Genomic DNA, 25673 nt, shown 5'->3' with positions numbered 1-25673 from the left:
AATTTTTAACCCAACCTAACCTTAACAGTTTGGGTTGGGTAGTCCGGGTTGATCGGGTATGGGTATCGGTTTGGGTTTTTTAAACACCCCTATTCTCTACTTTTCTCTCTTTCTCTCTTTTTTATTTTTATTTTTATTTTTATTTTATAATTTTCCTTTTTCTTTCTTTTTTTTCTTTTTCCATTCTTTATGTTTTTTTTTTTTAATAAAAATATTCACACTTTAACTTTTCCCTTTTTTTTTTTTGCAAAATTTATTTTTTCCATCATTTGAAATTTTATTTTATTTTACTAACTTACCTCTATTGCTTTTTTTAGGAGTTAAAGCTACAGACTGAAGGAATTGAATTCCTTCTAGGAGCGTGTTGAACATTGTGCATTTGGAGTTCAATTTTAAAAACGTAAAATATAGAGAAATAACCATAATAAACGACATGATTTCGAGGGACTTACCCTTAAAGACTCATCTTCGTGTTGTTTCCTCTCCAAATCATGAACGACATGATTCTTTCCTACGAACTCAATGTATAGAGATTCTTCCCTCGAACAAATAGCACAAATGAACGAGTCTCCTTCGACAACATCACTTGAAGCCTTTGTTATTCTCCGAACAAGAGATAAGATGGATGTGTGGGCTCCAAAACCTTTTGGCAAAGGGAATACTCAGAGAGAATTAAGAGAGATTTAGAGAGAAATCCTTATGGTTTTTCTTTCACGTTCTGTGCATCTTATCGTCTGTGTTCTCAATACAGAAAAAAGAATATACAAAAGGAGAGGGGAGGGAGTTAATTAACTCACATGTGATGAAAACTATTCTAATAACTACCTAGGGGAGTTATTAATTCTTAATTATAATAATATATAATATTATAATATAAGATTGAGAGAGAAATTTTTCTGGTTTTTCTTTCATGTTCTGTGTATCTTACCATCTATATTCTCAATACAGAAAAAACAAATACGTAAGGAAAGGGGAGGGAGTTAATTAACTCCCACGTGATGAAAACCATTCCAATGACTCCCTAGGGGAGTTATTAATATTTTATTATAATAATGTATAATATTATATAATTAATTAACTAACACTTAGTTAATTAAGTATATAAATGCATTTTAATCACATTAAAATGCAATTCTCTCTTATAACCTATAGTTTTAATTTGAATCTCATTCATATTAATTTTAACCTATAATATTTATATGAATCATATTCATATATTATATAGTATTATAAATCATATTTATCATAAACTATAATGTATCAATATATATTAATTTGAATCTTATTCAAATATTTATCTCTCTTATTAATTATGAATCATATTCATAATTAACTATAATGTATCAATATACACTATACTTTATATTAATCATATTAATATAAATCTTTCTTTAAATAATTTGAACAATTCAAATTATTCCACAAACAATTATCCTTTGTTTTATCCTTAGTGATCTAGCAAGGGGACCTTATGGACCTACAAATTAGAAACTCTACTTATACGAGATTAATTAATTAAACTCTTTAATTAATTAACCAACATTCATTAACTGTCGGTCACTCCATTAAAGACGCACAACTACACTCTTCACACCATAGATATATTTTTGTGTCTATGGTTATAACCAATCAACAGTAAGTTGACCATTCACGGGTTGCCCATAACTAGAGTTGGGTCAAATTATCATTTTACCCCTATAGTTACATCTAACTTCTTAAGTACCACCGATCCCTCTAATGAACAATTAGTTATAGTCCAACTATAAACTAGAACCCTCTCTGGTAGAGAAGGTGAGAGCCTTCATTGTTCAACACCCAAAATCAGTCCTTAAAGGAGAAATTTCGTAACAACCCGACTTTCTAAGACACCTGATACGACTACTTCATGCATGCATAAACTTGTACATAAAAATTTACATTTAAAATAAGAAAGTTGGATTGTTTTATTTAGTTAAGATTTCAATCAAATTTCCAGCTCATAATTTCATAACATTTTGATTCGAGGTATCCCTAAAACATAAAATTTAAAATAAGAAAAATTAATCGAAAAAGAAAATTTCTAACATTCTAATTCTATCAAAATAAAGTTCATGAGAAAAAAATAGTAAAACATGAAAGTGATACATGAACTCAATGCGGAAGCGTTTTTTTGGTTCCATTGGTACTGTCACAGATTCCTCTTGTCAGTTGCCCGTGTATTCTTGTCCTTACCTGAAAAATATGTAAACATAAAGGACAAGTATAAAATACTCAATAAGTGACTCCATTACTAGGATTAGGCTAAACAGTCACATGTAGTGAATGCTTAGGGCTAGTAGGACATTCATACTATAACTATTCCTAGATGACTAAGTAAGGTGTGTTGGGGTTGATGTCCTAAATCTCGTGGGTCCTGTAGTTTGTAATTGTAATTTATAAATAATTTATTTATTTAATAAAATCTTAGCTATTTTATTCAACATTTAGTAGCATTAACCCACAAAACTAATAAACTAACATCTAAGGTTATCTTCTATAGCTGAAACATGTATGTAGAGATATATATATATATATTATATATATATGGATCATGTTTAAATGAAACCTAAATGATTTGTAGTAGATGGATAGACTGGTACCTATCTAGTGACACTATGAATACGACCCGTTTTTTAGATGTTATAAATATTTGTAAAGTTCTACAAAATGATCTGATTCTGATCATTCATGTAGGGACATGTGAGTGGAGGTGATCTATACAAGAGGGTTTTTATAAGACCGGATCACAAAATGAATACTCTCATTACATAACGCCGTTAATAATAGTGACTTACATTTCACCAGGATGACCATAAGTAACATGACCTGAATCTTGAGTTAGTTGTGAACTCTTGCCTATGAAAGTTGGTCTTTGATTTGCATGGTGAGAGTGACCAGATTGCCGACTCAATATGCTTATCATTTTGGGGATTCGTCTGATTGGGGAGCTGAAGGTATAGCTACACAAAATGGAATTCACTCAATTCCCTAATGTCGGGGTAAGTAGATAAATTGTTCCCTTAAGAGTTGATTTTGGGGCTTGAACAATGTGGCACCACACTCTCTCTTGGCTCGAAAGGGGTTTGGTCATAGTTAGACCGTGACTTATTGTTCAAAGGGATCAATGGTACTTAAGGAGTTAGATATAACTACAAGGGCAAAATGGTAATTTTGGACCAACTGTACTTACGATCAATTTGTGATAGGTCATCACACTATTGATTGGTTATATCCAATGGACAAAGAAATATATCTGTAGTGCAAAGAGTGCAACTGTTGGTCTTTAGTGGAGTGACCAGTAGTTAATGGATGTTAAGTAATTTAATTAATTATTCAAGTATTATTAGAGCTTCAATCTACAAGTAGGTCCCATCTGTAGTTCAACTGAGATTATTGAGAATTAATTGTGGATTAATTTGAATGGTTTAAATTAAATGAAGGAATTAATTATATATGATATAATTAATTTAAATTAATTATATATGATATCATTAATATAATGTATTTGATACATTATATAAAGTTTATAATGAGAGGAAATACATATTTGAATATGATTCAAATACTAATTATATGGATTGGATTCATATAATTAAATTTAGTATAAATGTGATTTATATTAAATACCACAAATGATTGAAAAAAATACAAACTATAGGTAATATTGTATTTGATATAATATAAACTATAAGTTATGTGTTATATTTTGATATAACATATAGTTCTGATATAACATATAGTTATATAATAATTTAGCTATTATATTTTTATTTAAATTAAGAATTGGTTTTAATTTAAATTAAAGGGAGGGAATTATTAAAAATCTTCCCTCTTCTTTTTTCTCTCCAATCAGACATGTGGTGGTGGGAGGTTGGAGGATCTTCATCTTCCTTTTACGTTTTACACAAAGTGACTGTGGTCTGTTCTCTCTAAGAAAAATACACGGTCTCCCAGAAAAATTCCTCTCTTAAAAAATCTTACTCCCTCTCCCAAAATCAACAGAGCTCACACACTTCTGTTATTCTTACCCTACCCTAAGGAGAATATAGAGGATTACCTATTGATGGTGGCCATCTTTGCTGTTTTTGGTTCGAGGAGAATTGAAGAGTTCGTGATTGGTGGGAGAAGGAATTTGTGAAGACTTTTTGGCTTCAAGGGTAACTTATCTTCTAACCCTAGCTCCCTTCTCTATTTAGTTTGTAAAGCATGTTGTAAAATTTGTTGATATGTATAATGATCTCTGCAATTTTAATTCTTTGCGATAATAAAATTTGGACATGATATGTGCTTCTTTATCAGACCTCACAGTTCTTCAATTGGTATTAGAGCCAGGTTTGGTCCCAATTTTAATATTTTTAAAATTAAAATTTGTTTTAATGGTGGGTTGCATTACTGTACTGCTTCATGTTAATGAATGGTTATGAGTTTTGCAATTATGGTTGTTTCAGGATTGGACTATGTAGAATTTACTGCTTTAATTTACAAATTTGCATTGTAAAGGCCCATTTTTTTGGGCACTAATTTGCAATCGAGTCTGTAAATTAATTGTCGTGTCGTTCGTGAGTTTTTTGGTGACGTTCTGTGGAAAACTAGGCCCAAATTGGAGAAAAAAATTATGGAGTTCACGACTGTACAGTAGGTGACTGTATAGTAGCGTTGCAACGCTGCAAAGTGATGGACATAGATTTTTTCCGTAACGTTGCAATGCTCCGAGACAAAAAAATTGATGCGATTCGCGAGTGGTTCAGTAATTTTGACCTAGTTGTAAAACAGGGTAAAATGGAGATTTAAAAAGATTTAAGGAGCAAGATGTATTACAGGGGTAAAATGGTAATTTTGACCTAGCTATAAATACGAACGATCTGTTAAGGATTGATTTACTAATTATGGTTAAATCAAGTGGACAAAAATATATCTACAGTGAGAAGAGTGCAACTACTGAGTTATAGTGGTATGTCTCGATAGTTAACAAATATTGATTAACTCGGTTTAAAGAGTTTAGCCGATTAAGCTCAAATCATTGGAGCTCATGATCTGTAGGTCCATTAGGTTCCTCTACAAGCTCGTAAAAGGACTAAACCTTAGAATAATGTGTTGAGAGAATTTGAAATGTTCAAACTCAGTTTAGTGTTTGGATTATTATAGCTGATATAATTGATGTTTAATTATCGAATTAAACGTTACAGTTTTAGAGGATTGACAATATTTAAATATGATTTAATACTTAATGAGGTGTTATATAATTTAATATTTGATATTAAATTAAATTAATTAAATTAGATTAATTTTCCAATTTGTAATTATTAAATTTTGATTTCTTATAAATCAAAATTATAAAATTGGATTAATTACTTTATTTATTTATGATATTTGTTTAATTTGAATTTGAAATTCAATTCTAAATAAGTTTTACATATTTCAATTAATTTATTTTTTGAATTGAAAAAATTGAAAATTAATGAAAGTGGGATAATCCCACTTATTCCATTTTGAATAACACCTCAAGCCACAAAGTTGAATGGAATACATATTTAATCTCAGCTACATGATCTTCTTCTATATATTGAAGTTTGAGATCAGATTGAATGAGGATGCAATATGAAAAATCAGAAAAAAGAAAAATAAGTTTTTCCTCTCAACCTTAACTCTCAAAACCACTTCAAATTCCCCTCAATTTGAAGATCACACTTCAATCTAAGGCCTGAGATTAGTAGAGAAGATACTTATGGTGGTCTATTACAGTGATTGAAGAAGAAACTCGAGGTAAATCCAGTCAATTTGGGAGAATCATCAAAGGTATTCACTTGAAACCCTTATATGCTACAACTATGAACATGCATGCTAATTAACTAAAATTGATGTAGTTAGAATGCTTAGATCCTTAATTGCTTCTGTTTGTTAAATATCAACTCCATCAGTACAAATACTTCATTTCTTTCATAGATGATTATTCAAGATATGGTTATTTATACCTAATGGAATATAAGTATGAAGCATTTGAAAAGTTCAAAGAGTATAAGGTTGAAGTTAAAAACCTATTAGGTAAAACAATTAAAAAACTTTGATCTGATCGAGGTGAAGAGGACATGGATTTAGAATTCTAGGACTATATGATATAACATGGAGTTTAATCTCAACTTTCAGCACCTAGTATACCTCAGCAGAACGGTGTATGAGAGAGGAGAAATAGAACCTTATTAGATATGGTTCGTTTTATGATGAGCTATGCTCAATTGCCTAACTCATTTTGGGGGTATGCAGTAGAGACTGCAATTCACATCTTGAATAATGTTCCTTCGAAGAGTGTTTCTAAAATACCTTTCGAGTTATGGAGGAGGCATAAATAGGGTTTACATTAAGTTAGAATTTGGGGTTGTCCTGCACATGTGTTAGTGAAAAATCCTAAGAAGTTGGAACCTTGTTTAAGGTTATGTCAATTTGTTGGTTGCCTTAAGGAAACAAAGGTGGTTAGTTTTATAATCCTCAAGAGAAAAAGGTGTTTGTGTTGACAAACACTGCATTTTTAGAGTAAAACCTCATGGGAGATCATAAACCATTTAGTATAATAGTATTAAGTGAAGCTACTAGAGAATCAACAAGGGTTATTGATGCAGTTGGTCCTTCATCAAGAGTTAATGAAGAAGCCGACACTTTAGGTTAGTTTTGTCTTTCTCAATCGTTGATAGTGACTCAATGTAGTGGGAGGGTTGTGATACAACCTGACTGTTACTTGGGTTTAACTGAAACTCAGGTTGTCATACCAGATGATGGCATTGGGGATCCACTATCCTATAAATAGGCAATGAATGACGTAGAAAGGACCAATGGGTCAAAGCCATGGACCTTGAAATGGAGTCTATGTATTCCAATTCAGTATGGGAGCTTGTAGATCTATCTGAAGAGGTTAAACCCATAGGGTGTAAATGAATCTATAAAAGAAAGAAAGATGTAGCTGGAAAGGTACAGACCTTCAAAGCTAGACTTGTAGTAATGGGTTATACCAAGAGGGAAGATGTTGACTATGCGGAAACTTTTTCCCCTACTGCCATGCTTAAGTCTATAAGAATTCTCTTGTTCATAGCCACATATTATGACTATGTGATTGGTAAATGGATGCCAAGACTGCTTTTCTGAATGGAAATCTTAAGGAGAACATCTTTATGTCTCATCTCGAAGGATTCATGGCCCAAAGTTAGGAGCAAAAAGTTTACAAGCTGAATCGATCCATTTATGGTTTGAAGCAGACGTCTAAATCTTGGAACATTAGATTTGATACAACGATCAAATCTTTTGGTTTTGATCAAAACGTCGATGAACCTTGTATCTACAAGAAAATCATCGATGATAAAGTAGCTTTCTTAGTACTTTATGTGGACGATATCCTACTCATTGGGATTTATCTAGGGTACCTTACTGAGATTAAAGAATGGCTGACAGAAAAATTCTAAATGAAAGATTTGGGAGAAGTGCAATATGTACTTGGGATCCAAATCATTAGAGATCACAAGAACAGAACGTTGATTTTGTCTCAAGCAAATTATATTGACAAAATGTTAACTTGATATTCGATGTAGAACTCTAAGAAGGGTTTATTATCTTTCAGGCACGGGGTTCACTTGTCTAAGGAATAGTGTCCTAAGACACCTCAAGAAGTTGAGGATATGATACGTATTCCCTATGCCTCGATTGTGGTAGCTTAACGTATGCTACGCTCTACACTAGGCCAGACATTTTTTATGCAGTGGGAATTTTCAGTAGGTATCAATCCAATCTAGGGTTAGACCATTGGACTGCGGTTAAGAATATCCTCAAGTATCTTAGGAGAATGATGGGCTACAAGCTGGTGTATGGAGCTCAGGATTTGATCCTTACGGAATATACCGACTCTAATTTCCAAACTGACAAGGAGTCTACGAAATTCACATCAAGATCAATGTTTACCTTGAACGGGAGAGCTGTAGTATGGTGGAGTATCAAGCAAGGATACACTACAGATTCCACTATAGAGCTTGAATATGTAGCTGCGTGTGAAGCAGCAAAGGAAGCAATTTGGCTTAGGAAGTTCCTAAGTGATTTGGAAGTGGTTCCAAATATGGACTTACCCATCACCTTATACCGTGACAACAGTGGGGAAGTAGCCAACTCTAAAGAACCTCGCAATCACAAACAAGGAATGCATATTAAGAGAAAGTATTACCTGATACGGGAGATTGTGAAATGAGGAGATGTGATTGTCATAAAGATCGCCTTGGAGCATAACATTGTTGATCTATTTATGAAAGCTTTCTCGGCTAAAATGTTCGAGGGTTATCTAGAAAATCTAGATCTATGAGACATGTATATTGTATAATCTAGGGCAAGTGAGAGATGTGTAATGGGTATATCGATGCCCTAGTTTATTGTATTTATTTACCATATTCTCACTGTTTTGGTTTTTGATATTATGTACAACTCACTAATTAGAGTTTTAGTTCAAATGGGAGTCTGTTGGGTTTTATGCCCTAAAGCTCGTAGGTAATAATTTTTATCTATTGACCATCACAAATAAAGAGTTGTCGATGTTAATTCAATAAATGTTATTGATTGTGATGTATTCTATTTTGTCCAAATCCTTTAAACTAATATCCAAGGCTGCCTTATGAGTCTTGAACCATATGTGGAGACATATATGAACCGATGTTTAAGAAAAAAAACCTAAAGGGTCCATAGTATAGGGATAAGGTTGGGTACCTTATCCTGATGACACTATGGATACGACCCACTTTGTATTTGATACAAGCACAATGATCCAATGCGTTCATGTAGGTGACACGCGAGCGGGGGATATCTTATGCAATGAGTTTTCATAAGATCGAATGTGAAATAGTAACCACTAGATGTAACGCCGTTAACTAGTTTGGTTCCTATTTCAATTGGATGACCTAGACAACTTAGTCTTAATCATGAGTGTATTATGAACCCTTGTTTATGAGGAACTGTCCTTTGATTTGTATGAATGAGAGTGACCAATTTTCTAACTTAATAAGCCTACTATTTTGGGGACAAGACCAAGTGAGGAGCTGGGAACATAATAATGCAAGATAGAATTCATTTCTTCCTGGCTTCAGGGTAAGTAGATGAGTGTTCCCTTAAGTGGTCCAAGACTTGAATAAAGAGCCCTACCCTCTCATTGGCCTGAGAGGGGTTTCTATTTATTGGTTGGACTATAAATAGGTTATTCATTAGAGGAGCACTGATACTTAAGAATACAGAAGTACCCAAAGATAAAATAGTAATTTGACCCAATTGGTATCATGGACATTCGTGAAGTACTAACTTGTTGTTATTGGTTTGTATCCATGGACAAAGAAATATATCTGCAGTGAGAAGGGTGTAACTATGGGTCTTTAGTGGAGTGTACCCACAGTTAATGAATATTGATTAATTTTGTTAATGAGTTCAGCCAATTAATCTTATATCGTTAAAACATCTAATCTGCAGGTCCACCACGTCCCCTTGTTAGGTCACTAAAGGGTATTAAAGAGGAATGATTTGAATTGTTCAAATCAATTTGAGGAAATTTTATATTAGCGTGATTAATATGTAATTGATTATGAATGTGATCTATAATATAAATTAAGTTGGAGAAAAATGTCTGAATGGGATTCAAACATTTAATTCAAGTGAATTAGATTCATAAAGAATTAATTCATTAAATTAATAGAGAGGTGATGCACATAAACATACAATATTTATTTATGTTAATTAAATATATATGTTAAATTGGATTTAATATATAGATGATTATTTAATTAATGTGCTAATTAATTAAATAAACTTTATTTAATTAACTGAGTATAAGGGTAAATTGGAAAAGACTTAGAGAAGAGGTTAACCCTTCTCCATATAAGTTCTTCTTTATCGCCCTTTTAGGGCAAGAATTTCATTTGGTGAATTTACCCTAGCAACCAAAACATAAATCCTCTCTTTACTCTCTAAGAGAAATCTCTCTATCTCTTCCTCTTCCAATTAGTTGGATACCACTTATCCTTCTATTAGAATCCTTGAGAATAACAATGTGATTCTTATGGTCTTGTTCAAGTTTGATTTGGAAGACGTTCGTGCCAAGATCGAGAAGATTTTTCATGGAGCTCCAAAATCTTCAAAGGTAAGAATGTTATTTCATATGTTTATCCTTCATATGTTATTTTTAGAAACTATTTTTGTTTCTTCAAAAATCATTTTTCGAGATGTAATACGTTTACACGCTTCCGCTCGAGAGTCGATCCCTCCATAAGGCACTTCATATAACAAAAAATTTTCTCCATAGTGGACAACCAAAATTTCACCTTAGTTAGGTCTTTTAGTTGCCCGTTGAACATAGGAGGGTTATACTTCCTGATATCCGAAAATGTCTGGCCTTCATTGAAAAATCTAACATATTTTGGTTTCGTATTTGGTTATGAGTCTGCCCTTACAGCGTCTAAACCTGTGGGAGTGGTATCTACTGTGTCTGGGCCTGTTGGGATATCTCTAGTGCCACTATATCTCTTATTTGTCCCAATAAGGTTGTTTTAATAGCTTCACCTATTACTGCGGCCATGGTAGTATACTCGGCTGGAACGGCTGGGGGATCTGAAACACATCCAAAAAGTGCGTTTTTTGGGCTTAGAATTTAGTTAGTTTTATGCTTAATTTGAGATCTTTAATGCTTTTATTGTTTGATTGTAGGAAATCGAGCAATTGGATAAGAACAAGCAATTTTGGAAGATTAATGACCAAAATACCCCAAAGAAGGTCAAAGTTTTGACCTAGGGCATTGATCAATGGAGAAAAAGGAAAGAAAATTAGAAAATCGAAGATAGGGCAGCGTTGAACAAGCATTGCAACACTGCTTCGTGATGCTGCAAGGCAGAGAGCTCATGGAAACAAGGTAGCATTGTGACGGTACGGTTAGTAATGCTGAAATTACCGTCATCGTTGCAACGCTACATTGGAGCGTTGCAATGCTACGAGTGCTGTCTATATAAGCAGTTTTTAACCGATTTGATTCGGGGAGGCACTTTTAGGACTATTTTGAGAGCGTAAAGAAATATTTTGGTGAGGCTTCTTTGAGGAATGTAATTTTGGATAGAGGTGGCACTCGAAGCTTCAAAGGATCGAAGATTTGAAAAGATTGTTGGGTTGCGATTCCAGATTCAATGATGAAAGGTCTATGTTTGTGTTGTAACCATGAGTGACTATTTTGTGTTTCTAGGGTGTTGATCTAGTTTTATGGATTGTGAAAACTGATTTGGTTATTTCTTGGATTGAATTTATGCATAATTATTTTAGCATGTTTGTTCTTAATGCTTTTGATTAACTGATCACTAATTGAATGTACTTTACTTAATGTCTATCTCAAAAGAGAAGATGTTGAGTTGGATCTAACATGTTAAATTGTTAATCGAGTAGTCAGACGAATCCCCAAAATGGTAGGCTTGTTGAGTTGGCAATCTAGCCACTCTCACCCATACAAATCAAAGGACTGCCTTCATGAGTAGGAGTTCACAACTCACTCAGGATTCAGGTCATGTCACCTATGGTCATCCTAGTGAAATGTAAGTCCCTATTATTAACGGCGTTATATAAAGAGACTAATCATTTCGTGGTCCGGTCTTATACAAACTCTTTGTATAGGATACTCCCGCTCACATGTTTCCATATGAATGATCAAGATTAGATCATTTGTAACACTTTACAATGCTTGTAACACCTACAAAGTGGGCTGTATCTATAGTGTCACCAAGATAAGGTACCCAACCTTATCCATCTACTGTAGACCGTTTAGGTTATTATTTAAACAAGATCCACTTGTATGTCTCTACATACTTGTTTAAATTACATGAAATAACCTCGGATCTTAGTTTATTGGATTGAGTATATGCTTATAAAACAACACTTATTTTATTAACAAAAATATGATTATTCAAAATTTACAAAACTACGAGATTACAAGAGATTTAGAACACCAATCCCAACAATGCCCTCAATAACCATGAAGTGGCACTTCTCCCGTTGAGGACCAAGTTGGTTTCTTCACACTTTTTCAGCACATTTCCCAAGTAAGTGAGGCAAACACTATATAAATTACCAAACACAAAGAAGTCATCCATAAAGACTTCCACCGATTGTTCTAGGAATCCAGAGAATATTGCCATTATACAACACTGAAATGTCCCCGACGCATTGCAGAGCCTGAAGGGCATGCACCAAAAGGCAAATGTGCCAAAGGGACAAGTGAAGGTGGTATTTTCTTAGTCTTCAAGTGCTATGGCTATTTGATTGTACCCATCCATGAAGCAAAAGAAATTCATTTCTGGTTAATCTATCTAGCACTTGATCGATGAATGGTAGAGGAAAATGATCCTTTTTGGTTGCTTGGTTTAGTTTCAGGTAATCCATGCAGATCCGCCAGCTAGTGACAGTTCTGGTAGGGATCAACTCGTTCTTGCTATTAGCAGTTACTGTCATTCCTCCTTTCTTGGGCACACATTGAACTAGGCTCACCCTGCTACTGCCGAAGATAGGATAAATGACTCCTGCATCGAGCCATTTAATTATCTCTTTTTTCACCATTTCTCGTATGGTTGGGTTTTTTCTGTGTTTCCTCTCAACTGAGCCTTCTTTTCCTATTCAAGCTTGATCTTGTGCATGCAATACGAGGGATTGATCCCCCGAATGTCTGCCAATGTCCATCCCATGACCTTAGCATATTTCTTTAGGACCTACAACATGGATACCTCATCATCAACACTCAATGAAAAGGAGATAATGATGGCAAAGTGCCATTATCCCCAAGATAGACACATGTGAGGTGTGCAAGTAAGGCCTTGAGCTCAAGTATAGGAGTCTTTTTTTAGTGACGACTTAATTCTTGCTACTTCATGTTTACCCAAGTTTAGGGGTTCAAAGCTCAGGTTAGACGTAGTTACGGCATGGACAACCTCTTCCATCCCAAATCTTCTTCTTTTTTCATTTCTTCTTATGCATTTCCCAGCAACTCATCCCCACAGCATCTATACGCTGGCAAGTTTCTAACTCATCTAGAAATTTAAATGCATTGAACACATTGAATTTTACTTGTTGATCATTAATGTGAATGGTTGACTCTCCTCCTAGCGGATCAATCAGCGCATGCCCTGCTGCTAAGAATGGACATCCTAGGATGATTGGGATGTTTGTGTTAGCCTCGTAATTCAGAAGAAGGAAGTCTACAGGAAGATGAACTTGTCAACTTTAACAAGCACATCCTTAATCTTCCCCTTTGGATGCTTTATGGATCATCGATTACAATGGTGGGCTGGCCTCATCGATTCCTAGATTTTTGAATATCGATAGTGACATCAAGTTGATGCTTGCATGGAGATCACACATTTGCAGGGATGATGTTCTTAAATAGTGTGTTGCACTATTGATTCAACGCAACTATCTCAAATTCACCCAACCTTCAATTTTTTGACATATATCTTTCAGGAATTTTACATAGTTGGGCATCTGTTCAAGAGTTTCCATAAGGGGAATGTTGATATGAAGCTGCTTAAGAACATCTAGAAATCTCTTGAAAGGATGGCTATCATCTTTCTTTCTCAGCCTGTTGGGAATAATGGCGATGCAGGCAAGACTCCACTTCCTTTGTTTTTCTCCCTTTCTGTAATAGGATCATGCGGTGAGGATTCTGGAAAGAATGTCAGTTGTCTGCAAAATTAGGTGTTGCTGGTGTTCTGTTGGAAGCATGCGTAGTATCACTGGAAAGAATGTCAGTTGGTTCAGAATTTTTGGAATTGATTGAGACTATAGAAGTCAAAATTTCTGGTATTGCTGAAGCAGGAGATGTCAATTTTTCGAAGTCTCGAGAGTTTGTTGTCGAGTTAGCCAGTGTCCTTCCAATTTGCAATGTCATTGCTTAACACTGCTCTTTGCCATTACTGCTAGGGGCTTCGATGTTACTTGGTAGTGTGTCTGACGGTCTATTTTTCAATTCACTGGCAATCTGTCCTACCTGAACTTCTAAATTTTGGATTGCAGACGCTTGGTTCTAGATCAACGCATCATTTTTTTTAAGATATTCTTTCAAAAGAAACTCTAAGGATGAGGATGCCCTGAAACTTAACACATGTTATGGGCGGTTTTCGATAGGTTGATGGCCTTAACTATGCCGATGGAATATTGGGAGGTTTCCTTGATGCAGTCGTTGCAAAGGTGCATTTTTGTTGCTCAAGTAGTTGCTAATTTCCTCCCCAAGAGAAATTATGGTGATTTCTTCAACCCGGATTGTACATCTTACTAAATGGGTTGTTGTGAATTGAACAAATGACTTGAGGGTTGTGCGGTGATAACTTGTAGAAATACAAGTTATTTATGCTGTTGTATTTAGATATTGCGGCAAAAAGAGAGGAAAGTTGCATCGATAGTATAAGAATTGGCTGAGAAATACGAAAATTATGAAATGTCGTAAACGCATCCACTAACACCATTGCGATGGCGAAATAGAATGTTTCAGTATCTGTTTTGTATGAAATAGGTTACCGCAGGTGTTAATGGCTTAAAGACAAAATGTACAATGCATCTACATCGCATGCGCCAATCGATCAAGAACAGAGAGATGATCAACGCAATGAAGGCGCATGTGACGATCGATCATGAGCTTTAGCGATCAACGCATTTCAACCGCATGCGGTAATCAAAAACAACATCGCATACGGCGATCGATCGAAGATGTGAAGAGCAACGCATTCGCGGACGATTCTGAAAAATGTATAGCTTTTTGTTGTGCAATTCTGACAGATTGATCGTGGAGCAGAGAGGAATTTTCCATTACGCCATGGCAGGAATTACCATAATTATAAAGTGGGGACCACAAATTCAAAGAACCAAGGTCTTATCTATAAATATCTTCCTCAAATTCGCTGAAAGATATACTGAGGAGGAGAGGCGGGTCTGAAGATACTTTACAGAGTAAATCTAGGAGAACTACAAGACAAGGCTGAAAGGTGAGTCTCCGAGCAAGGAATTCTTTCGATTCCCGAAGCTGAAGCTCTATGCAAAAGATCAATTCTACCGGGAAAGCAAGCCTAAGAGGGAAGCTTTCCTCTCCACCACATCCATACGTCGGCAAGCACAAGTCTCCGATCGGGATTTGTGTCACGACATTGACACTCTTTCCGTATTTGTTTCTATTCTTTAATTCATCTTCTGTGTTCATCTTCTTTATTCCCTCATTCACAAACATGTATCAAACGCTTAATTTTAGAATTAAATGTTATCATCGTCATCATTATCATCTCTCTGTCTTTTTCCATACATTTATCATCCATTTTCTCCATGATGTGTTCTTAATCCCCGAGGTAAACAGCGAGAATTAAGCGAGTAAGTCAATTTGTGTCAAGGAATCAATTAAGTTTAGCTAAAGCATGCTCGACGACATCTTCACCTGTGAGAGCAGAAGTGAAGATGTTATTCCGCCTATCAAGAGAAGGTTGGAAGAATGCGTTAACTAAAGCGAGAAGTATTTCTAGAGATGGAAACAACCTTACGTTCATCACGTTCATCTCTGTTTCACCATAGACGTATGGGAACACGGCCGATCACTGAAAAGTGTACGCAGAGGGAAAGTGAAACCTTAGTTGTGTCCTTAACGCGATTGATGAACTTGCTATGTTTTTACTTTTTACTCATTCTCTTTCTACCTCATTCATAAGACTTGCCATCACATTCATAAATTCTTTTGTACAACTTCACAGTCAGTCCTCGACCCTTGTATCATAGTAGTTTAGGAATTTACTTTATCCACGCATTTTTACTTTCAGCGCAATTTATATTTCTGTACAAACCAAAATTCTTTATTCATTATTATAAACGGTCGCATGTATCACATTAGTAATGCATTTAACGACAACAATCCCCGCGTTCAACCTCGAATCATTCTGAGAAACTTGCGTTGGAATTATACTTGGTTTCAGCGCAAGGAAACTTGTGACACGCACTACTTCATCGCATACTACGAGCATATCACTATCAACGAATACATTTAGAACGTAGTATCACATAAATTATCTTTATCGCAAAGCACTTGAGCGCATATAGAGCATCATTCATTCATTCATTCATCAACGCAATAGATAGATAACATTTCATTTTTATCCTCACAAGTTTATGGCAACATGAGCTTGTAGCATAACATCTATCATCACAGTGCATAATAATTAATAAATAAAGATAATCAAATCCTTTAGTCAACATGCGGGCATACATCATAAGAGTGAGGCTCCTTGCACTGCACGCAACTTACAACAGCGACCTGATTCAATGCATTAAGTTAAGCAGAGTTTGCTCTCAACACACATTGGTTAATAGCCATCGACTTCGAGAGGGAAGTGACTTGAGCCATCTAGGTAGCCAATGTGCTCACCGCATTCGACTCAACCAACGCACCATTCATCTTGCATTTATCACAAATCCTGTTGCCATATTGATCATCTACCAATCATCGGTGTTCCTTGAGATCCTATCCAGAATTGCATTGGCTTCTGTATATGTCTTGTCCATGAGCCCACCCACAGCTAATGCGTCGGCTGCTGATTGTGAAGCTTGGTTTAGTCCGCTATAGAAAAGTTTCATTTGGATGCAGTTAGGCATGCCGTTATGTGGGCAATTACAAACTAGGCACTTAAATCTGGCCCATGCATCACTCAAGGTCTCAGAATATTTCTATTGAAAGGTAACAATGTCCCGCTACCTCTTTGCATTGACGGTAGGTGGAAAGAATTTCTACATAAATCTCTTGACAAGCTGGTTCCATGAAACAATTTCATTTGGCTCTAAGGAATGGGCCAATTACTTGGTTTTTTCTTTGAGAGTGTAGGGAAAAAGAGAAAGCCTGGTCCCTTCTGGCATCACGACAGGAATAGTAAATGTGTTGCACATCTCCACAAAGTTGGTTAGATGGGCGTGAGGATCTTCTCCAGGAGCCCCTTTGCAACATTATTGGTTTCATCTTGAATTGAGTGTTCTCGTCAATCATTGGCCTCATGATGCCCGGAAAGAAATTATACAAGTTTAGCACTGCATAATTTCACATTGGCATATTGCGGTCATTAGCCAGCAGGATATGGTTCTGCTGCCCCTATCCATGTAAACCATTCCCCCAAGCAAGGTCATTGTTTTTATTGTTGGCCATATTCTTGTGCTTGTTTCTTTTTCAGTTTCTGTTATTTCTGGCTCTACGATGGAATGTCCGTTCGATCTCTGAGTCAATATCGAATTTAGGTGCAGTACCCTCACTCATATACCTTTTGTAGCTTGGTCGCTTTAGCTATTAATATGCCTAAGATCGAAGGGGTGCCTACAAAAATACACAACAAAAAATAATTAGTTGTTGAGTCCCTTGGAACGACGTCAAAAACTGGTTGTTATGCTCGATTGTGTGGAGAATGATGTTGCGCTGATCAAAATTATCATCGAATTGTAGCTATGTTATGCGTTCAGCTATGTGATTGTCACAACTTTTTTTTTATATCAAGTCCAAGTATAAACAGGATATAAGTTTCTCAGTATGAATTGAGATTCAGCATATGGACTTGTTTACTAAAATATTTGTATGGCTAATGTGTTTACGGCGAAGGCCAACCAAATTACAATGGAGGAAAATAAATTAAAGACATGCGATCATGAACCTATGTGATGAAATTAACTAAGCAAGCAATGAGCAACTTAAGAATGATCCTAAGAATTCTTAGAAAGCATCAACTTTAACTTGTAGTGAAAAATGAATGGAGAAAGCAGGGTGAGGGGAAGTCAATTCCAAGTTCCTAAATCTAACATCAAGGGTAATCCAGGTGCTCTAACATCCATCCATCACACACCTCTCGGTGGCCAGCCACATTTTTCATATCTCTATGACACATGAATGATGTTGCATTAAGCATAAGGTTATTTCTATTTCTAGAAACACTTCTTATTTTACTTAGTGAGTTCCACAATTACTTACCCTCTAGAGCAATTGGTTATAGCTACTTGACTCTATGAGTGATCATAAGCAATAGTTTACATAGTCATACACTAAGAAAATCGGATTAACCCTCAAAACTTAGACTTAACTCATGGTATTAAGCTACCCCTTAACCCAGGGAATTTAGTTAACAATGGAAAGGAAAAAGAAATGGTAAAGATAGATGAGTTGATGAAAGTAGTCATGATAATATATAGAAGTAGAAATGTCATACAAAATGAATTAATGTAATAATCACAAAATCCAATACAATAAGGAAAAGCAAAAAGTAAGAAGTGATGTACAGTTATCAGCAATCTCTTGCTTCAATCTGATGGTACTGGTGAGGCTGATGGTAGTATGATATGGAGAAGGCTCTCTTAAGCACTTGCTCTGGTGAGTTTTTCCAGTGGTCAATTAGAGGGTCTTTTGAATGTGGGAGAATACTCCGAGATGCTTTCAAATGTGCTCTTACTCGGGTTTAAAGATTTTTGGCTAAGGATTTGTCTCTCTCCCGCTCGAACTCTCTATTATGTGTTGATTAATTCTCTCTCTCTGGACGTCAAGGCTCTATTTATAGAGCTGTGCGCTGACAGCTTTGGGTCTTCTGCTTTGATTAGTCACCATCTCTAACTTGGTTGGTGAGAATGTTAGCACTGCTATTGTGGTCAACATTCTGAAGTTGTGGCAGAAGATCCACTGGGATAGTGTCAGAGATTCTAAGGCATGCGGTCAAATGTTCCTTCATCAGGTGAGAGCACCGCGCGTGCGGACAAATCATGCGATCAGTTGCAAAATATAACACCAGTGCAGATTAACTCATGATATGCAGTCATGAGGGATTTTAAATGTACTTTAGCATAAATATAGTTTTGAGCATGAATTCTTAGTATTATCAACGCATATTCAGCTTATCTAACACATTATTCTAAGAAAAATGATACAATAACTTGTATTTCTACAAGTTATCAGTTGTCTTCACATCTCCTTCTAGGTTAAGAAGGTAGCTTCGGAGAGAGTGTAACATAGACTGTCTAGACAGACAGCAATAGTGTAACATTTCGATTTTTTCAAGTAATTTTTATTAAATTATGTTGAATTATTTGGGTGTTATTTTGTTAAATTGAGGCTAAAATTGGATTTAGGAGGTAAAATAATTAATTTAAGTGATATTTGTAAAGATTTGGAATTTTGAATTTAATTTAAGAAAAGTTTGATAAATTAATTTGGAGATTTGGAAGTTTTTAAGGAATAATGGAGATTTATGGGAATTCGCAAAAAGAAAAATATATATAGATATGAGTGATTAAGTTGATGTGATGGGAGATAGGGTAATATATATATATATATATTCCCTTCCCTCTTCCTCTCTCTCTATATATAAATATATATAAAAATTCATTTTCCTCTTCCTTCCCTCTCTCTCTATATATAGATCTTCCTCTTCATCGTGAACCAACCGCCTAATCAGTCTCTATTCTTCATGCTATTGTTCGCTCATTCGTTGCCGTCGACCCAGCCGTCTATCGGTCGTAGCCCAATGCCGTGTCGCCAGATCTCTCCGTTTGTTTGTTTTTTGTGCACTGATTCCAATGCCATCGTCATTTTGTTGTTCGACAGCCAACCATTCGCATTTGTGGGTTTTGCTCGGATATCGCCCCAACCTTCGACACTGGATTTTTGTCAGATATTGCCAGAATCTTGGTTTGAGGGGCAGATTTGGTTATTTTGGTAAGTTTACATGAGATTTCTTGAAAACCTTCATTGCCCACTAATTTTTCGTTCCAATTTGATGATACCCATGAATTTTGGATATTACGATTGTGTTTTTGCGAGTTTTTGGTGGTTGTCCAGCAGAGTTGGGGATTTTTCCAGCAACTAAAAGTTATTGGGTAAGTTGTGGAGTTATTTAAAATAAATTTGGTTAAGGGATTAGGCCTAAAATTTTAATTGGATTTTTGGCTCATGTCTTAGGTTTGATTGAAGGTTTATACATATTGGCTTACTAGGATAAAAATTTGAGCTTATATCCGAGGTAAGTGGCTTTACTACCGGAACACCTTCGTGCCAGGAATTTTGGTTCCTCAGTTTCGGTTGGAAATAAGTAAATTCAGAAGCATATATTAAACCTCGGGAATCTGATGAATGTTGAATGATTCAATTATACGCATGTCAGAACCATGAGAATGTTCTAATCATTATAATGTGAGGCCCTAGCTAAACATTTTATGATTCATGTTGAGTGATGACAATTTCCCTTTTAACACTAGCCAGTTTTTGTGATCCTTCGGGTTCACTTCTATGTTACTGGAAGCCGATGGGTTTCCTACCACGTTACCTTGATCCTTCAGGTTCACTACCACATTCAACATTGTGATCCTTCAGGCTCACTACCATGTTCAGCTCCGGGGACCGACGGGTTTCCTACCATGTTTGTATGCTTTCGAGCCACCAGATATGTGTTATAATGGTTTAATTGTTTACTAGATGGCCATCCATGTGTTTCATGTTTCCAAGTGTATATGATCTCATATTTCTTTAATGAATTACAATATGTTTGTCCCACTGATGCTCGATTTTTATGAAGTGAAATTATGGATGATATGCGATGGTGAAATTGCGTTGTGCACTCAAGTTTCCTCAGCAGAATCCAAGTGTAAATTCCACTGAGTTTCTTGGTAAGTCCAAGGTCGAACTCAGGGACTTGTGAAAATAGATTGCGTTGGTAATTTTTATGAAAACTTTGTGGTAACCAATAACTCAATTAATTGGGAGTTTGTTGTTGATAACGTTGATGAAAAATAAACAAATGCGGCGGATTTGAGAAAAGTCAGTTGTGTGATAGATACACTAAGTATACAGATGAAGGGGTTGAGAAGATCTTTAGCTAGCGTTACTTGGGAATGCGTCAGACTATGCGATCATGCTACAACCATGCACAACAAGTCATTTTTCAATGCAAATGCAATGCTTTTAAGTCTAGGACACATGTGTTGAATGCAAAAGTGTCCATAGAGCTTATCCCTAAGTCTCTACTCTTGTCCTATGCGATGATGCAAAATTCATAAAAGCAAGGTGACCGCATACAATCATATCCTAACTCTAGGATGCATGTGATGCGTTGATAACAAATAGTGTTTATTCCTAAGCTCCTATCTCTTGATTATGCGTTTTAATCTGACTCTCCCGAGCCTAGATTCTAACCTGACCTTCCCAAGCCTAGATCCTGTCCTTAGACTACCCTCTCGAGTATCTCTAATGGACGAATGAAGCATACATAATACAAGATAATCGCATAGAATGAAGATTCCCTAGTTGTGCTAGCCAAATGCTTCTCAACCCATTCAACTGATTTAGCTACTCATGCATAAATAACAAAGAGTGAATAGATATAGAGAAGTAGATTCCATTTCAATAAATGAGTGGAGTACAAAATAACAATGGAAGTTAAAGGTAGAGAGCCTGGTAGTAATTCCTTGCTGACCGAGGCTTTTACACTGTAATCTCTATTTGGTTCTAAAGATGTTCCCGCTTCCGCAGACGTCGACCCTCTCTCTGTCCTTGAAGCTTCCGACGCTCTCCTAAGCTTACCGAAATGATCTATCAGCACAACCTCCTCTCTCGCGTCCGCCTTAAAATGAAAGAAAACTATGAATAAGAACGTATGAAACTTTGAATTAAAGAATGGTGAACCCCTTTTCTGAAGGAGCCTCTGGTATTTATAGAACATCCAAGGTGAACGCTGACTTCTCTCTCATGATTGTACAGATGGGACGACTTTAATTCCTGACTGATGCACCGAATATTTATCATTGAAAAGCTAAATGTACTTGTGATCGTTATCGGCTGTCAACTTAATTCGGATTTGACTACCATCAGCTTTCTGTCCCATCGCGATTAATTAGCCTTTCACCCAGTTGCGCCCACCATGTTGCGCTGCCTTCTCGGGCGAATGTTTGCGAACACAATCATCGTAAAGCCTTGCGGTGAAGTTGCACTCGACCAATGATTTCCTATGATCGCAATTCTTGCGTTGCATCAACGCATATTCAATGCATATTCTGCATAAAACCACTAAAATCAACTGTTCCTATGCAATAAACGCATGCAACTACAATATTATGAAATTTATGCTTGATGGACGCAATTTAACATGTTTTATCAGCGCAATCCAACATTGTTTAAGAACTTAGCACTATGATAATGTGCATTTCTGCCCGTTATCACCCACCAGTATGCATGCATTTGTAGATATGTATGCATAGTATGACCCTGGTAGTGAGGTTACTTACTAGGTATTTTTATACTCACCATTTTCTTATGTTATTTTTTTCAGGTAAGAGAAAGAAAGCACCGATGCATGATAAGAAGAATATGTGATAGTGTCATAGGACCAGAAGTAGCTTTCACATAATTTTCATGTTTTAAAGCCAATCTAGACGCATGACAAGAAGAATATGTGATAGTGCCATAGGACCAGAAGTAGCTTTCACATAATTTTCATGTTTTAAAGCCAATCTATTTTGTCAAAATTCCTCTTGAAACTTTTAGAATTTTTTTCTTTTTATTTCAGTTTTTCAGAAAATTTATGTTTTAACTTTTTTGTAGTAGGGGTACCCGAGCAGAGGTTTTGAGTTTTGAACTGCTGGTTCGTAAAAATTATTTTTTAAAAAAATCATTTTGTTTTGGTTATTCTTGTTAAAGGATTCTACTTTGAAATTATGCATGCATGTGGTAGCGTCCTGCTAGTGTGTCTTAAAGAGTCAGATCGTTACAAATAGACTATTAAAAAAGGGCACACTAAATAAACAATGGACTACTATCGCCATCAATCTAAATAGACTACTAGAAAAGAGAATACATGGCGCATGTCAGTCAAGGTTTTAGCGAGAATTTAAAGGATATTTTGGACCTTTTACATAGATTATAGTTATGTATTACCAAATATGTAAAATTTTGCTATATCTTGTAAATAGTTTTGCCATTTTTTTATATTTAAAAAGCCCTCTAAATTGAAATCAATTATAAAATAGGGACAAATAAACTGATACAGTTTCTTAAAAAGGAAAGAAAGCTGACACAGATTGGCATATAATATAATAAAGGAACAAAATTTTAGTATGGAAATTCTTTAAAAGTATCTCAATTATTTGTTGTCTTCTCATTAAAAAAATATCGTTTAATTTTCTTTTTCTTTTAATATTGTGTAGCCTATCAAATAAAATAAGTTTGAGTAAAAGATATCTTTTTTGTCTCCAAGTTTTAGGTAAAGTTTTTGGCTGCCAAGTCCCCGGCAACGACGCCAAAAACTTGATGACGTAAAATTAGGTGAACGCAATATGCGATGCATGTCTTAAGTTATGTGTTTATACTCATGCGTCGGAGGTCATGCGTTGGAATGAAATGTATGTGTTGATCTCTTATGCAATGACCATGTGTTCCTGTCACAAGTTTTCTTACGATCTCGTCAAGTATAACGCGAATAAAAGTTTCTCGAGTGATTCGAGGTCGAACTCAGGAACTTGTAGCTAAATGTATGCGGTGATGTGTTTGCAGCGGATGAATAAAAGAATGATGGGGTTGTAAGCTATAAACTACTCCTACTCCTAACTAACAAACAAAGCAGTGGGAATATGACTGAGAGGTAAAGACACGAAAACTGTTGACGCGTAGTAAAATGCATGGAAAAAATAGATAAAATGTGAGGATGTCTTGTGCATCAACAAAGCTTGACCGCAAGGGCAACCCCAGCCAATGCAAGCTATGCGATCATGCTACACACATTTGTGCCTAATTCTAGTATGCATGTAACGTATATGTGTAGTGTCGAGAAGCCTATTTCTAAGCCTCCTCTCAACCTCGCTCACGTGCTCTCACACATAAGCGTGATGACCACATACCATCGTATTCTACTTCTGGACGCATGCAATATCCTATCCGTAGGGTGCATACACTGTGTAATAGCGAACGAAGCTTATCTCTAAGTTCCCCATTCTTGCTTATGCGATTCGATCTGCTCTCTCGAGTCTTAGATCTGGTTTTTAGACTACTCTCCAAAGTATTCCTAAATGATGAATGAAGCGCTCATAAGACAAGGTAATCGCATAAACCTAGCTGACGTAAGGTTATTCCTATTCCTAGTGATCACTTGTTTACATTGCTTACTGCGACCAACCACTTACTCTCCTAGGCAGTTAGTTGTTGTTGATTCTACTTATAGACAAGCATTGCGTCCGCTTATAGACAAGCATTGCTACAACTTCACACTAAAAAAATAAGGTTTTCTCACAACACTCACGCAACGCACACCTCCCGGTGGTTTGCTACATACTTCATATTCCTATGCCGCATGATTAAGTATGCGATACTCTAACAATCTTACTCAATGATGCAATGAAAGTTAAGAATACTAAGTAAATGAAGATGGAGTTGGAATTAAAGAAAATATAGAAATGCATTGATCACAAAATGTATTAATTCCTTAAGCCAAAATGTAATACAATACAATATAAGGAAAGAAGAGAAATGGAAAGGCTAGCTGGAAGCAATGTCTCGCTTCTAGCAGATGTGTGTCAAGGCTACCGGTGGTGCCATGGAAGGGCGGTGGAGCAGACTCTCTCGAGCTTTGACTCCAGCGAAGGCTCCGGTCGTCACTTGGAATGGATGAAGAAGATGAAAAACTCTCAAGCTTTCTTCTCACACTTTCGTCTAGATCACAAGGATCCGCCATAAAGTAGGGAGCCTCAGGCGAAAAACCTTGGATAAATTGAAATTCTGCTCAACGACTTCTATTTATAGAGCTTGATCATTGACAGCATTAATGGACCTGCTCTGAATCTGACACTCGCGGCGCGATGGTCCTTTTCTGAAGCTCTATTGCTAACGGCGTGGTAGGTGAAATGTCAACATCATCTTTTGATTCTCCTGAGGTATGCATTCATGTTGCATTCCATCAAACTTGTGGTCGCCCTTCTATTATGGTATCATCATTATGTAGCCGCAATCTCCTTGTGATGACCGCATTCACTTGATGGCTGCAAGTTCTCTTCGATGACTGCATTCGCTTGACGACCACAACTTCTATGCGATGGACGCATGCGACTGATGGCTGCAACACCCATGCGTCGAACGTATGCGTTCGCCTTTGCGATGGAGAGATTCCCCGCATGTGGTTGTCTTTTCGATAGCCTGGCTTCCGCGTATGCGTTCGCTTCCTGCGTTAGCTACAAAGATAGACAATTGAACGCATAATAACGCATAATAGTGGGTTAGTCGAGATTCTTAATGTCGATTGACGCAAACTCATTTTTTCATGAATTCCTAATATATTCGCTGCATATTTCTCTTAACAACCCTCATAATTATAAATAAAAGGCCTATAATGGCGTGTATTTTTGCCTGTCATCACACCCCCAAACATAGAATCATGCTTGTCTTCAAGCATGCATTATACTCAAGAGATTCTTAACTCACCTTTTGGCTTTCCTTTGCGATGACCAGCCTCTCAGAATATAATTTACTCATACCTCTGACCATGGCCGCAACGCTCTCCTCCACTTCGACTGCTTCTTCAAAAAGTTCTTTTCTAAGTTTAAATCTGGCAAGCCTTTGCTCAAAAACTTTTTATTCATTCCCCGCAACTTTGCGT

The 25673-nt window shown here is 36.1% G+C and overlaps 1 long non-coding RNA gene across 1 annotated transcript in view; it reads right to left on the bottom strand.

Moving 5' to 3' along the window:
• Positions 1–2009: 2009 nt before the first annotated feature.
• Positions 2010–25673, bottom strand: part of LOC120075224 — a 43525-nt gene continuing 19861 nt past the window's right edge. The window contains exon 3 of the long non-coding RNA XR_005481233.1: positions 2010–2211. This is a non-coding gene — a long non-coding RNA (uncharacterized LOC120075224). The remainder of the gene's footprint in view (positions 2212–25673) is intronic.

This window comes from Benincasa hispida, chromosome 4 (genome assembly GCF_009727055.1).
Source record: "Benincasa hispida cultivar B227 chromosome 4, ASM972705v1, whole genome shotgun sequence".
Classification (NCBI taxonomy): Eukaryota; Viridiplantae; Streptophyta; class Magnoliopsida; order Cucurbitales; family Cucurbitaceae; genus Benincasa; species Benincasa hispida.
This window is presented reverse-complemented; position numbering and strand designations above follow the sequence as displayed.